The following is a 15,842-nucleotide window of genomic DNA, read 5'->3' on the forward strand; positions in this document are numbered from 1 at the left end:
GACGTATCTTAAAACAGTGGACAATTGACTCTGATTAGAGCAGTAACTTGTTTCATCAACAACAATGGCCACAAAAGGTTTTATGTTTTTTATCATAACCCCACTTATAGCAAATATTAAGTAATTCTGAATTGCGAGAGAAGTACCACGAAATACTGTTGAACTCTCAAGATGATTGGCCAGTAAATGGTCAAATTCACTTAAGGAACTTAAATATTCAATATAATTTCCTATATTGTCTGATTCCACACTCTCGTTATGACCTCGAAAAGCCTATTCTTGTTTTCCTAGAAAGCAGACTGCGTTAATAAGATGCAGTAAAATCTCCCGATTTTTTATTCACAAGAGCATTGTGTTGGTTGATGTGTAGAGCTTTTTGCTTATCTAGCTGTAAATCAATTCTTGTCTTCCCAAAGTTTGCAAAGTTCATGCTACTACAAATATGAGCTTTTGATTTGTCGTATTCTAGGACTGCCGTTCGAAGGGAGTTCATATTAGAAAACCCCTCTTTTGACCACACATTAGTTTCGCGGCTAAAAAACAAACATGGCCAGCAAAATAGTTTAGACAGTTTAGAAGTACCACACAACCAATTCCACTTACCATATGATGTTGAAGTGAAATGGCGTGTGTACTCTCGCTGTTTTTCTTTTACGTCCATGGACAAATTTAACTCAGGAGTGGTCTTTCCATTTTCACAATTTCAACTTTCTCGTTGTTATGTACGACGGTTAAAAGGAACTTTTAATAAACCTTCTATTACACAGTCATTTTCAACTCAAACCTCTCCAGAAACTTGTTCTGCCATATTTTTCACAATATCACTTAATTGGGAAATTAAAAACTTAATAATTCACAATTAATATAACTCTTAGACACTCGAACAAATCACAGATTTAAAATAATGCACTGCAAGAACACAATCACATTCAATTGCTAGCGTACTAAACGTATTGCTGCTTCGCGCCTGCGAAGAAACCGATCACGAGAGCGGTAACTCGCCCGGCCTACAGTGCACGATGGAAACAGGAGGGAGCGGGGGGGGGACGGGCAGTTGTGCGAAGGACAGCGTGAGCGAAACGGTCACAGGCTACCTCACGTAGCAAGCGGTTTCTCCAGCGATGCCGCCTTGACAACTTGTTTCTTTTCGAGAGCAGAGAGCGCATATAAATCTAACAATTACTTTAATTTTAATTACTATGGTAAAACTAATAATACAAAATTATTACATTATGTTATATTATAAACTTTTTCTTTTGTAATTTCCTTGGGCTACCGCCGGTAGTCCGCAAAATACGCCCCTGATCAGAACTGAATTTTTTAAAGACGGAACGAAATCCTCAGTTAGTGCCATCACAGAAGGGTAAGCCACTTCTTTCTTTTCGTGGATACCTGTACCAACATCATGACTTTAATAGAGATAGGACAAAAATATATTGGCGATACAGGAACAGGAACCTCCCAAGCCTGAAAGGCATGCAGCACACAGACAATGCGGTAGAGGACTGGCACAATCTTCTTCAACGCGTGATGGCTGTACAGTACATCCATCCACTTGGCGATTTATACAGTGCCTAAAGCGCGAAGAAAATGGAATTTGGACACAAATATTGCAAGCAAGAGTGGGGCATACACAAATTAAAGAGCCAGGAATGAAACGTATTTTACGAAAGACAAATTCTCCAGATTGTGAGAAACTACAACAGGTACAAAGAAAAAGGAGAAATTCTCTTAAATCTTAAAAGTATTAGTTACCATCTTAAAAGTGGGGCTACGGTTCCCGATGATTAATAACTTATTTGTACGAGTTATGGAATAAAATTTATTGTGTTCTATTCAAGTAGAATTTTCCTTTCAACTTGGACATTATAGACGTTTGACATTATGGACATTTTGACATAATGGACATTTTATCATATGGCTTTTCTGTTGTATGAACATTTTGACAATATAGGACATTTTGACCTTATGGAGTTTTATCATATGGACGTTCTGTAGTATGGACTATATACGGTGGAAACTGAAATACAAATACATTCGCACAGTATTTCGTGACTTTCTCTCTAGAATTATGACAGATCGAAGATTAATAAACTTAACTGCAAGTCATTCTAACAATACATTTTTTGTCTTAAATATTCTGTTACTGAAATTGAGTAATTTTGAATAATAAATTGAGACTTCATCTACAGAGGTTTCTTTTTAAGCGCAGTTAATGTAAAAAAATTCTAACGTCTTTATTAAATCGTTCATACATTGCTTAAAGCACTGCGCGTGGCAATGCCATTCGAAACTTTAAACGACTCTAATGGCTTAAGTCCATTAGCAAAACGTAGCTATGTTATTAATGTTTTGTGAGACTCATTTTTAAACCTATGTCTCTTATTGGAGCTCCTAATGCTCCAGTACACAGAAGCATGCCAACAGTTTCACGCTGCATGCAAAAATGTCCTACGAAGCATCGCGGACAAAGATCAACATTTAATAACCAGATTTCTTTTTTTTAAGTTAGTACTTACACAGTGTCTGGTTTCGTTTATAAACCTTCTTATGAAATGCCTTCATCAACTGAGATGTAATGATGAAAGCTTAGAACAATATTACCGGTTATTAGTTCAGGATAGAACTTTGCAGACAAACAAAGACGTAAGGGAGAGTTGGGTAGTATCGGACATCGGGTAATATCTCACAGTGCGTTTTTTTCATCTACCACCAGATGGTAGTACCTGAATAACATGGTTACGTTTCTGTATACGACATCACAGAAACGTAACCATGTCATTCAGGTACTATCATCAGGTGGTAGGTGAAAGAAACTCACTGTCCGATATTACCCGGTGTCCGATACTACCCATCTCTCCCCTACTAGAAGCCAATGACTTATCCATATTATATTGTTTAGTTCGTAAATGATTGTCGTTGCACTGAAGTAAAAACATTATACAGTGGAGTCCCTCTGTTGGAATCTTCTGTTATGGAAACTTCTAATTTGGAAAGCTAGCTCATTTCTCCCACTACAGGAACACCACTCAATTTGACTCAATACGTTACTGATAAGGCGATCGCTTTGCTCATGCTCGACGTTGACATCAAAACATACAGTAAAGAAGAAGAAGAAAAATTCAAATTTCGGCTCTAGATTGTATAATAACTTCATAACTTCATTAAAAACATTCAAAATTAGCGTTTTCCAATAATAAATTATTTAAAAAGCAAGCACTTCAACAGATTTTAAACACTGATTTGTACTCTAACAAGTATATATATATATATATATATATATATATATATATATATACTTGATATATCTGTAGTGCCTGGAAAAAGTGACATAAGTCAGTTTCCACAAACCTTTTTTTTTGATAATTTATTGAGAACTTACGGAACATCTGTTCGCTTGGAAAAAGAGACATAAGTATTTCTCTCATTACAATAATTCATACAGAAAAAAATCAAATCGATATAAACCAGTGTAAGTTGTCAATAAATTATCAAAAAAGGTTTGTGGAAACTGACTTATGTCACTTTTCCCAGGCACTGCAGATATATAAGTGTATATGTGTATATATATATATATATATATATATATATATATATATATATATATATGATGTTTTTAATTTTTTTATATTTCTCTCTTACATGAAATTTTTGAAAAAAAAAAATTTTTTTTCTAAGTTATGAATCTTTCAAAATTCAATAAATCAAATAGAACTAAAATATAATTTATGTATATAATATGTTACTCCATTATAGTATTGCATAAAACTTTGTATTTATTTTACAATTGTATTATTTAATACTTTTTAATTTCATTTTATTATTGTTTAAAGGGGCCATCGGCCCTTGTACTTTCTAGTTAACGGAATCTTCTATGTTTTACCTGATATAATTTCATTGTATTTTTTGTATTATTATTTTCTTGTATTATTATTTTGATATTCATTACTTTACTTTTGCTTACATATATCTGATATATTTCATTGTATTTCTTATATTACTATTATTACTTATACTATTATTTTGATATTCATCACTTTACTTTTGCTTACATATATCTGATATAATTTCATTGTATTTCTTATATTCTTATTACTTGTATTATTATTTTGATATTCATCACTTTACTTTTGCTTACATATATTTGATTATTGAAATTAAACAAATAAGTAATTATTTTAGTGTAGGCTTAAACTTGTAATATTACTTTTTCATTATTCGATGTAAACTCCACTCCCGGGCACAAGCCTTTGCTTCATCGGGAGTGCGAATCAAAACTGTACCATTACTATGGTCGTTCAAATAAATTATTACTTATACATGAAAATACGGACTTAAATAGGAATTATTTTAGCATCTAAATATATACTTACTTACTGACTTTTAAGGAACCCGGAGGTTCATTGCCGCCCTCACATAAGCCCGCCATTGGTCCCTATCCTGAGAAAGATTAATCCATTCTCTATCATCATATCCCACCTCCCTCAAATCCATTTTAATATTATCTTCCCATCTACGTCTCGGCCTCTCTAAAGGTCTTTTCCTCTCCGACCTCCCAACTAACACTCTATATGCATTTCTGGATTCGCCCATACGTGCTACATGCCCTGCCCATCTCAAACGTCTGGATTTAATGTTCCTAATTATGTCAGGTGAAGAATACAATGCGTGCAATTCTGTGTTATGTAACTTTCTCCATTCTCCTGTAACTTCATCCCTCTTAGCCCCAAATATTTTCCTAAGCACCTTATTCTCAAACACCGTTAACCTATGTTCCTCTCTCAAAGTGAGAGTCCAAGTTTCACATCCATAAAGAACAACCGGTAATATAACTGTTTTAGAAATTCTAACTTTCGGATTCTTTGACAGCATACTGAATGATAAAAGCTTCTCAACAGAATAATAACAAGCATTTCCCGTATTTATTCTGTGTTTAATTTCCTCCCGAGTATCATTTATATTTGTTACTGTTGCTCCAAGATATTTGAATTTCTCCACCTCTTCAAGAGATAAATTTCCAATTTTTATAGTTCCATTTCGTTCAATATTCTCGTCACGAGACATAATCATATACTTTGTCTTTTCGGGATTTACTTCCAAACCCATCTCTTTACTTGCTTCCAGTAAAATTTCCGTATTTTCCCTAATCGTTTGTGGATTTTCTTCTAACATATTCACGTCATCCGCATAGACAAGCAGCTGATGTAAGATGTAACTCGTTCAATTCCAAACCCTTCCTGTTATCCTGGACTTTCCTAATGGCATACTCTAGAGCAAAGTTAAAAAGTGCATCTTCTTGCTTTAGCCCACAATGAATTGGAAACGCATCTGACAGAAACTGACATATAGGCCTACGAATTCTGCTGTACGTTTCACTGAGACACATTTTAATTAATCGAACTAGTTTCTTGCGAATACCAAATTCAATAAGAATATCATATAAAACTTCTCTCTTAACCGAGTCATTTGCCTGTTTGAAATCTGTGAATAACTGATGCACTGTACCCTTATACTCCCATTTTTTTCTCCATTATCTGTCGAATACAAAATATCTGGTCAATAGCATATCAATATATACACATACAAATATAAGGAGAAGGTTTTTTAATAACACGTACAAATATAAGAGTAAATAACTCATTCCCACGGAAATGGGTATCAGTGCGCAGCAATTTTGGGAGCTTCCGCTAAAATATAACACTTCTCAGATCGTATATCGTAGTCTAATATTTCATATTTGTAACACTTCCTCTACTTTTAATCATAGCATGAATCTGATGCCTTACTTTGTGTGGTAACCACAGCCAGCTTAGTTGAAAAAGAGACCCCACAATCAGCCTCTTAAACGGTTTAGATTTTATTCACAGCTCGCATTAAGTTCATAATCGCGGCGTTCCTTCAGCGCAAATTCCTACAGTGGAAGAAGATGTCGGCAAAACCACCTCCTGCTCACACAAAAGGAAGGAAACCTCATTGAACGTTTTGCTATTCAGTTTTATCCCCACAGCAGCGCCTCAAAGGAGACTTTACCTAAACACGCGAAACAGGACGGTATTAAATTAAATTCAATTTCAAGTTTAATAATGGCGCCCCTTTGTAGGAAAGAAGCCGAAGGTGGGGGTTAGAACGTACATATACATATATATTTATTTTTCACTTTAGAATCCCCCTCCAGTCCTTTTGTTTGCCCTTATTCACCCCTCCTTATAAGCTTTGCAAAAATTGATTTAGATCCTTGGCAGCAGAACCATGTAACTACACAGGTAGACTTTTTTTATTTCGCAATATCGCCTGTCTTCACCCCGTTGGCGCGCCATCATACCAAAGAAGGAACCACGTTCCTGTTTACCCGCAATCTACCTTTTAGTTATACCTTAATATTACCCTAAGCGAAGTGAAGTGGAAGACCCAGTCAAACCCCCCCCCCTTCCACTATTCTCTCAGCGAATATAAAGACTAGGAGTATCAAATCCTATAAGCTCTCGGTTTCTTGCGGGTACAATGAAAAGAGGTAGAAATTGAAAACGCTATCTTGCAGCTCTCCCTCTTCTACTTTCGGGGCATGTAAGCCTTTTATTGTAACTTCTATCAATAGTATGCAGGCGGAACAAGGAGCAACACTGTTACTCTGACGTCGTCGTCGTGGGGAAACCTTCCTCCAGCGACACTGCGGCGAGTATCAGACACTGCAAGTCTGGACAATGGCGGCCCTTCAACTCGCAGAAACATGCTGTTTCTTTTTCTCTTATCTCTTTCAAGTGTCCTCAGGAACACTGTTCGTTCTTCATATTTCTTTATCGACACGTTTAGTAACTTGCAGCTGTCTTTACGTTGCTGGTATTCACTTCAGCCGTTAGAGATAGACAGTCGTGACATATTCGGGCTATTCCATATGAAATCGATCAGTAAAAAACCTCGCATTTTTTTATACTCTAATTTTTTTCCCTATTTACACAAGGTGCTGAGGACAGTGCATTTTCAAAAATATACTACCGAAAGTCAAACGGTTTTCGTACTATTGAGCGACAAATTTACCGTATTTTATAAAAACAAGCCTCTTTCAGCGCTCAGAACTCTGGAACCATTTACTGCAGAACATTGAACGGGAGCTCATTTTGAAGCTGACATTTGGTAGGTTATGTTAAGAAGTAATCCTTATTTTTATTGTACACAGAGAGACAGATAATCTGATTTTACCTACTTTTAGGCTTTTTGCCAATTTGTAAAAATGTAAAACATATTCAGAAAAAAACCTTGCATTATTAAGAGGGATTCGGCATTGTTTGGTTAGTGGTATGGCAATAAGTTTCGAGGGTATTAAATAAATTATTTTCACACGCCTGGACTTGAACGGCGCAGTACCGCACGCACTGGCCGAGAGCTGAAGATAAGCGAGCGTTGGACTTCGTTTTACTCCTGTTTTTATGAAAACTTGTGATAAAGCTAGCCCAGCTATGCGCATCACGTGTTTGTCTCCTGGCTTTGCTTGTCTCGGCTAGCTCCCGTCTCTCAGCTGGTTAGTTCACGCGCGTACTATTTATTTTCTTTATTTGATATTTTCAATATTTTCTTATCAAAGATGCACAGTAAAAAATATGTGTTTATTTGTACTTTCAATGCGGAATCTAACTATAATTTTTTTAAATATTTTTTTCCTAGGCAAAGGCGTCTTAATGAGGAAACATCTAAATTTCTCCATTTCCATAAAAAGTAAGAAAATCTGTTTACATGTCAATATAAACTTTAATTTCTCAGCATCAAAATAAACCATGATTTTGATCATTGGGTGAAAGGGTTTCGGAGCTACAACAGTTTAAAGTTTCTAATTTTATGAAAATACGATAAATTTAAATATTTTAAATTCAAACACTATGAAGTTCTGATGCCTCAGACTTTGCACAAAGCATTGTATCACAGTTCTCTACGTACAAAAAAAGTTTCATTGTATTTAAAAGTTGTAAGGACAATTTTCTCTATATTTCGGTCGATTTGAGATGGAATAGTTCATTCGCAAGTCATAATGCGGTAGATGAAAGTTGTCAGTAGGACACAAGATCATAACAAAATATATACACGCACAGATTACAAGAAATGAAAAATAATCAATTCTCAAATTTTAAATTCAGTGACGATCCAGAGTCAAAGAGATCTGGAGGATGTAGGCACAGATTGCGTGACAAAAAAATCTTGAACTTAAAAAAAAAATGTACAAGAATTTGATCAGAATTCCCTACCAAAAGTGTCAGTGCTGTGACATCAGCGGTATGACTTTGCTGATTTTTTTTTATTTTCTTTTTTGTCATTGTGGTTACAAATAAATTTAGGAATATGTATGATACGACTTTCTTGTGTTAAATTCTAACGTACCTTGTTTACATGTTTCGACCTTTTATGGGTCGTCCTCAGAACTGGTCGTTGTTGGTCTTGGCGCCTCTTGTTTTGTTTCCTGTGAGGGTGTATTCGTGTGGTGTAATGTAGAGTCAAAGAGTGTGTGTGTGTTCTGAAATTGAGTTGTGTGTTTAGAATTTCGTTGGGGTGTGTTTTCGTATGTCTGTATATTTCATATTGTTCTAAATTACAACATCGCATACAGAACAAATAATACTCTACAAAAACATCTCAACACACAAACAACACAATCAAACAAATGCAATCACACAGGCGTATACAAACTCAAATGTAACACCTGCAACAACTTCTACATAGGACAGACAGGCAGATCATTTCGAACACGTTACAAAGAACACATCACAGCCATAACAAAATTACAAAACACTTCCACATATGCAGAACACATCATAAATGCTAACCACACCCACAGAGACATCAACACAGACTTGCAAATACTACACATCCAATCAAAAAGCCAGAAACTAAACACACTAGAACAATATGAAATATACAGACACATGAAAACACACCCCAACGAAATTCTCAACACACAACTCAATTTCAGAACACACACTCTTTCACTCTACATTACACCACACGAATACACCCTCACAGGAAACAGAACAAGAGACGCCAAGACCAACAACGACCAGTTCTGAGGATGACCTATAAAAGGTCGAAACATGTAAACAAGGTACGTTAGAATTTAACACAAGAAAGTTCTTATCATACATATTCCGAAGTGATACAGTGTTAAAAGTTGTGTAATCAAGATGTGTAAATAAATTTAAAATTCTTGAAAATTCATTTGCAGTTAGTGAATACATGCCATCACAAGTATTAGTCTATATTCTTCAAATTAAATTGAGTTTGATTAGAGAATAATTTTTAGATTATGTGTAAATATTTTGAATAAATGATACTTGGGAGGAAATTAAACACAGAATAAATATGGGAAATGCCTGTTATTATTCGGTTGAGAAGCTTTTATCATCCAGTCTGCTGTCAAGAAATGTCAAAGTTAGAATTTATAAAACAGTTATATTACCGGTTGTTCTTTATGGTTGCGAAACTTGGATTCTCACTTTGAGAGAGGAACATACGTTAAGGGTGTTTGAGAATAAGGTGCTTAGGAAAATATTTGGGGCTAAGAGAGATGAAGTTACAGGAGAATGGAGAAAGTTACACAACACAGAACTGCACGCATTGTATCCTTCACCTGACATAATTAGGAACATTAAATCCAGACGTGTGATATGGGCAAGGCATGTAGCACGTATGGGCGAATCCAGAAATGCATATAGAGTGTTAGTTGGGAGGCCGGAGGGAAAAAGACCTTTATGGAGGCCGAGACGTAGAAGGGAAGATAATATTAAAATGGATTTGAGGAAGGTGGGTTATGATGGTAGAGATTGGATTAATCTTGCTCAGGATAGGGACCAATGACGGGCTTATGTGAGGGCGGCAATGAACCTCGGGTTCCTTAAAAGCCAGTAAGTAAGTAAGTGTAAATATTTTGGACACTTTCTCATGGACAAGCCCATTATTCCGATTTGCCTGTTACTATAAATTTCGCAAATTTTTAGCTTTTTCAGCATAACTGAGGCGTGTGAGATCAACATAGACTATAAAGCCTCTTTTAGAAAACAGAGGCTGAAGTATAGGCAGTGGACTCTATGCGTAACCTTGAGCTACTCAAATCCGCCATTGTTGATGTTCCACAACTTTGGGATCGCACGTAAATCGCATACACAATTGTTGGTGGTTAGCTGGCCATGGTGTACTCAGCGATCGTGCGTAATGCTACCTGAAAGTCACAGCGGTGGGTTTCAATCCCTACTTGAATGGGTGTCATCTGTTGTAGATGTAGTGATCTGTGTTGTGTAAGGGGGAAACCCGGCGTTGTTTTCGTTTTGCGTGACAAATTTAAAAAATGTCAGGACTAGAAAAAGGTTTAGCTATGAGCTTTATTCAAAGACTCGGCATCGAGCTGCAGGGCCGAGGAAGAATGAGAAGAATAGTTAGGGATTATCAGTTATTTTATTACTTTTGTCAGAATTTTAAGGTAGTAAATCTATGTCTCGGACTTCCAGCTTTGCTTCTCTAGTAAACAGTGTACCCAACTCTAGAAACGCGGAATCCGCTAAGGAGCTGTCAAAATTTCTCCACATTCCGCTACGGTTTTGGGTACTGAATAAACATGGAGCAATCATGTTAAAGGATCAGAGAAATGGGTTTTATTGTGTTTCTTGACATAATTTACATTATTTGACAATCAAAGCTGTGAATTACATTGATTTTATTTCATACTTATTCACAAATGCTTCAACTCCAATAAATACGTATTTCGTAAACAGAAATATAAGTAGGGACTAATGATATTATTTTATTAAAACATATTTACTTTATTAAAAAGCGAGTTACTTTATTTATTTTTATGCTCGACCATGCCGAAATGTAGTAATTATGCACCTGGTAGTAGCCCTTTAATGCACCTCATTAAAGTACACCTAGTCATTATAATTCAGTTGTTCAGCCAATGATAAATCACCATTGTACCATTATGAAACCGCAAGTATCGATTATTCTCGGATATGCAATCGAAAGACAATTAGCGATTGAGACGGTGTCGGGTAGAGTTCCCGGGTAGCTCAGTTAGCAGAGCGCTGGTACATTCAACCAGAGGTCACGGGATCGATACCCGGCCCCGGAACAATTTTTCCCTTGAAATTATTCAAATCTGCTTTACAGGAAGCTTTACCTGAAAGATTAAATTTGCAATTAGCGAAAAGACACGGAGGGTGGAAATCCAATACTGTCGCAGAAGGTTATGTTCTGTTACTATAATGATTAGCGTTAATTGTAAATAATATTCAAATAAATTCAATTTGTCATCTCGTTTTTCAATTCTAAATCAATTTCCAGGTTATATCAAGACTAATCTTCATGTTATTCTCTAGATTATATCAAGGTCAATCACATTCGCGCCTCGGAAAAAATCAATACTTTCGCGTCTGCGCACATCTCACAATTCAGGTCAGTTCCGCTCTTGACTTACATAACCATAACATGAGTACTTACGAATAATTTCAAGTTAGAAATATGGTCGAGCATAAAAAGTCGTATGAAACTTGCCTATAATGGTAATTAAGACTCTCGTATGAAAATTATGAAACTCGCCTGCGCTCGTTTCATAAACAAGCATACTCGCGTCTCAATTACTACCATTATAGGCTCATTGCATAATTTACTATTCTCTCTGTAATAATAAGACGCTAACATTTTTAATTTGCATATATTAATACAGAAGGTAAATTTGAGAATCCTAAATGAGGCAGTAGAGCAAGTGGACAGCTTCAAATACTTGGGGTGTACTATAAGCAGTAACATGAGCTGCTGCCAGGAAGTCAAAAGGAGGATAGCAATGGCAAAGGAAGCTTTTAATAGAAAAAGGAGCATCTTCTGCGGACCTCTGGAGAAAGAACTAAGGAAGAGACTAGTGAAGTGCTTTGTGTGAAATGTAGCATTGTATGGGGGCAGAAACATGGACAGTACGACGAAGTGAAGAGAAGCGACTAGAAGCATTTGAAATGTGGATGTGGAGAAGGATGGAGCATGTGAAGTGGACAGAGAGAATAAGAAACGAAGCTATGTTGGAAAGAGTGGGTGAAGAAAGAATGATGTTGAAACTGATCAGGAAGAGGAAAAGGAATTGACTGGATCACTGGCTGAGAAGAAACTGTCTTCTGAAAGATGCACTGGAAGAAATGGTGAACGGGAGAAGAGTTCGGGGAACAAGAAGATATCAGATCACAGACGACATTAAGATATATGCATCGTATGAGAAGGGGTTTCCCTCAGCAAATGCTGAGTAACTTTCAGTGCTGCACCCCGGACTCATTTCACCGGCATTATCACCTTTATTTCATTCAGACGCTAAATAACCTGAGATATTGATACAGCATCATAAAATAACACACTAAAAAAAAACCATGAACATCTTCAAAAGATTTGTTTATAATAAAATAAAATTACAAAAAAATATGAAAAGCTTTTAAAAATAAATAAACAAATAAACATGTAAATTCATTAAAACACAAATTAGTTCTTTGTTGAAATTGAAATATTCGAACACCATCTATACTACAATAGTCTTCTCGAAAAAGAGGGTCTAGTAGTAATTATTTCAAACGAAATCATTTACTTCATATCGTGAAACCAGTTAAGCATCTAAAGTGTGTTTTTTTACTACATATATTTCAATTTTTAACTGAAATTTCAACAGTTTCTATTACATAGTTGCATACATATTTTCAGGTTTCTTAGTGCATGAAGTCTGTGGCTGGGGGGAAAAAGGTCTTAAGTCAATTTTTTGTGAAAATGAGATTTTTATATATTCTGAAGTCGGAAACAATTCTCTACAATCTGGTAAAACTGTTAAAGTCAAATAAGACTCCTGACTGGTTTTATAGAGCGTTACCAAATGTCCTAAGTACTTTTTGAATCGAGCACACACAGAATAAAGGACTTAAGAATATTTAATACTTTATTCCTTACAAACATCACAGGTTTACTTTCCATGCTTCCATATTAAAAAGGTCTAACTTGCATTCTAGCTATTTTACCACATACTGATGCCCTTTCCTTTTAAAACTTTAAGCATCAGGTAAACAGTCCTATATTTTTAAGACCTATTTTGCATTCCTAATTTCCAATTTATTTTGACATGAAAAAGTCTTATGTTTAAATAGTCCCTTCTTCTCAGTTTGGGTTGTAGTCTTAAAAGGGTTTAAGTGCGGCTATTTTTGTAAATAATCAAGAAAATTGTTAAACGAGCAACATTACCTATTTTAGAAGAAAGATAAACAAATAATATCCAGTAAAAAGCTCTCAATTAAAATAACTCTATAATTGACACCAATTTCAATCTTTGTACTGCTCTCCTGAAAAGTATAAAATTTTTACTTAAGACCTTTTTCCTCTCGGCCACAGAAGTAAGTTCCATGGTGTAATGATGACGATGAAGAAGAAGAAGAAGAAGAAGAAGAAGATTCTCCCGTTCCTGATTCTAATCGTACTCTGGTACTCATGTATATTTTCAAGGGAATCTCGGAACAAACTTCCTGTCTCACTCGTACCGTAGATTTAACGCGTGACCCCTTTTGTAAAATTAATGTTTCGGTAATAATTCAGCCGAAAGTAATATGTTAATTTGTAGTTGTAACATAAATATATCCAATCTAAAGAATTGCAGATGATCGTGTTTTTCTAATCACAGTTCCTGATGTAATTTACGTTGCACTACTAGCGGTAACGCATGGCTGTAAGCCGAAGAGGATTAACGGCTGGCCCCGATTATGAACACCTGCTCCCAATCGCCAGCCGTGCCACACGGAACATTATGGTGGCAGCACTGATATTTACACCGTATTCAGCAATTAATCACATGAAGTAACTGTAAATATGCACATTCCAACCTTTTCTCGAAGCATCTGCCTTCATGGCACATACCAGCTTATCAATGCCTGTTCTTCGAGAACTAGAACAGGGATAGAAAAACTGTTGAGTTTGGGATTAACTGTGGAACACGAATCTGTCATAGATTGGTTTTATAGTATAATTATTAGTTTACATTAAATTTCATATAAGAGAATCTTTGTATAAAAAATATCAGTACCAGAATTTCATTCATTCATTGTATTTTTTTAGTTGGTTATTTAATAACGCTGTATCAACTACTAGGTTATTTAGCGTCGATGAGATTGGTGATAGGGAGATGATATTTGGCGAGATGAGGCCGAAGATTCGCCATAGATTACCTTGCACATTACGGTTGGGGAAAACCTCGGAAAAAACCCAACCAAGTAATCAGCCCAAGCGGGGATCGAACCCGCAGGCAAGCGCCTAAACCGACAGCCACGCCGGTGGCTCATTCATTGTTCTGCCCAAGGGCAGATATTTCACTGCAAACCCAGCTTTCTCCAGTCTTTTCTGTTTTCTGCCTTCCTCTTTGTCTCCTCATATGATCCATATTTCTTAATGTCGTCCATCATCTGATATCTTCTTCTGCCCTGAACTCTTCTCCCGTTTACAATTCCTTCCAGTGCATTCTTCAGAAGGCAGTTTCTTCTCAACCAGTGACACAGCCAATTCCATTTCCTCTTTCTGATCAGTTTCAGCATCATTCTTTCTTCACCCACTCTTTCCAACATGGCTTCATTTCTTATTCTTTCTGTCCACTTCACACGTTTCGTTCTTCTCCATATCCACATTTCAAATGCTTCTATTCGCTTCTCTACACTTCGCCGTAATGTGGATATTTCTGCCCAATACAATGCCACACTCCACACAAAGCACTTCACTAGTCTCTTCCTTAGTTCTTTTTCCAGAGGTTCGGAGAAGATGCTCCTTTTTCTATTAAAAGCTTCCTTTATCATTGCTATCCTCCTTTTGACTTTCTAGCAGCAGCAACTCATGTTACTGCTTATAGTACACCCCAAGTATATGAAGCTGTCCACTTGCTCTACTGATTCATTTAGAATAATTATTGGTCGCAAAACGAGTTAATTAATTCCTTTTCTTGAGCCGTATGTGATTCGGGAATTATAATTTACCTGCCTCTATCAATTTAAAAATAAGGCATGCCGGATTGCATCGTATTACTAATATTTAACGTTAAAGTTGCTCCTTATTTCTTTGCTCTGATAAAGTGTTTACTGCAGTCCGTCTTTTTTTGTATTTGAACTGCGAGAACACCTAGATAACCATCATCAAGAGCTGGAGTGTTAGACCTCAAAACACATTGTCGGTGAGATTTAGTTCCAGGATCGCGGCGCTGGCGTAGCTTGCACGGTGCCTATAGGGCCTACCTGATAACGTTGGTATCGGAGGCATCAACATATTTTAATACCAAAAGAACGCAAAGAATAATAATTCTAAATTGTGGAGAAACAATGGATTATTGCAAATAAAATGAGAATTTTCTGTAGAAACCTGTCTTAACGCCATCTTTTTCTTTCACAAACTTCACTTGCTCTCGCGAAAACCAAGGCTTCAACATTCGGCTATCATTCTGTCTTCACTTTTGCACATTTAAATAATGCTCTCAAATAGGCAAACAGAGCTACAGAGCTTTTTCCCACTTTCTGAACGACATTTCATGCAAGTTGAGAGAATGCGAAGGCATTTTTTCCCCTTCTACTTGCCCTGAGTCCGTCAGTAAACAGACCCGTAGCTGTTACTTCTTATAGCTGGACCCCCCAAGCTGTACACACTAGTAAATAAAATATTAAATAAAGTACATAAGTGAATATAAAATACAGTGTCACAGATGTTTGACAATTACATGTTAGAGTATATTTTTGTGCAATTCTTACAATATTTTCAAATAATAATTACATTTAGGAATGTCAGTTTGTATTATGAAGTCGGGGGGAGCGACACAGTGCAGA

The sequence above is a fragment of the Periplaneta americana genome, chromosome 12, assembly GCF_040183065.1.
Source record: "Periplaneta americana isolate PAMFEO1 chromosome 12, P.americana_PAMFEO1_priV1, whole genome shotgun sequence".
Taxonomy (NCBI): domain Eukaryota; kingdom Metazoa; phylum Arthropoda; class Insecta; order Blattodea; family Blattidae; genus Periplaneta; species Periplaneta americana.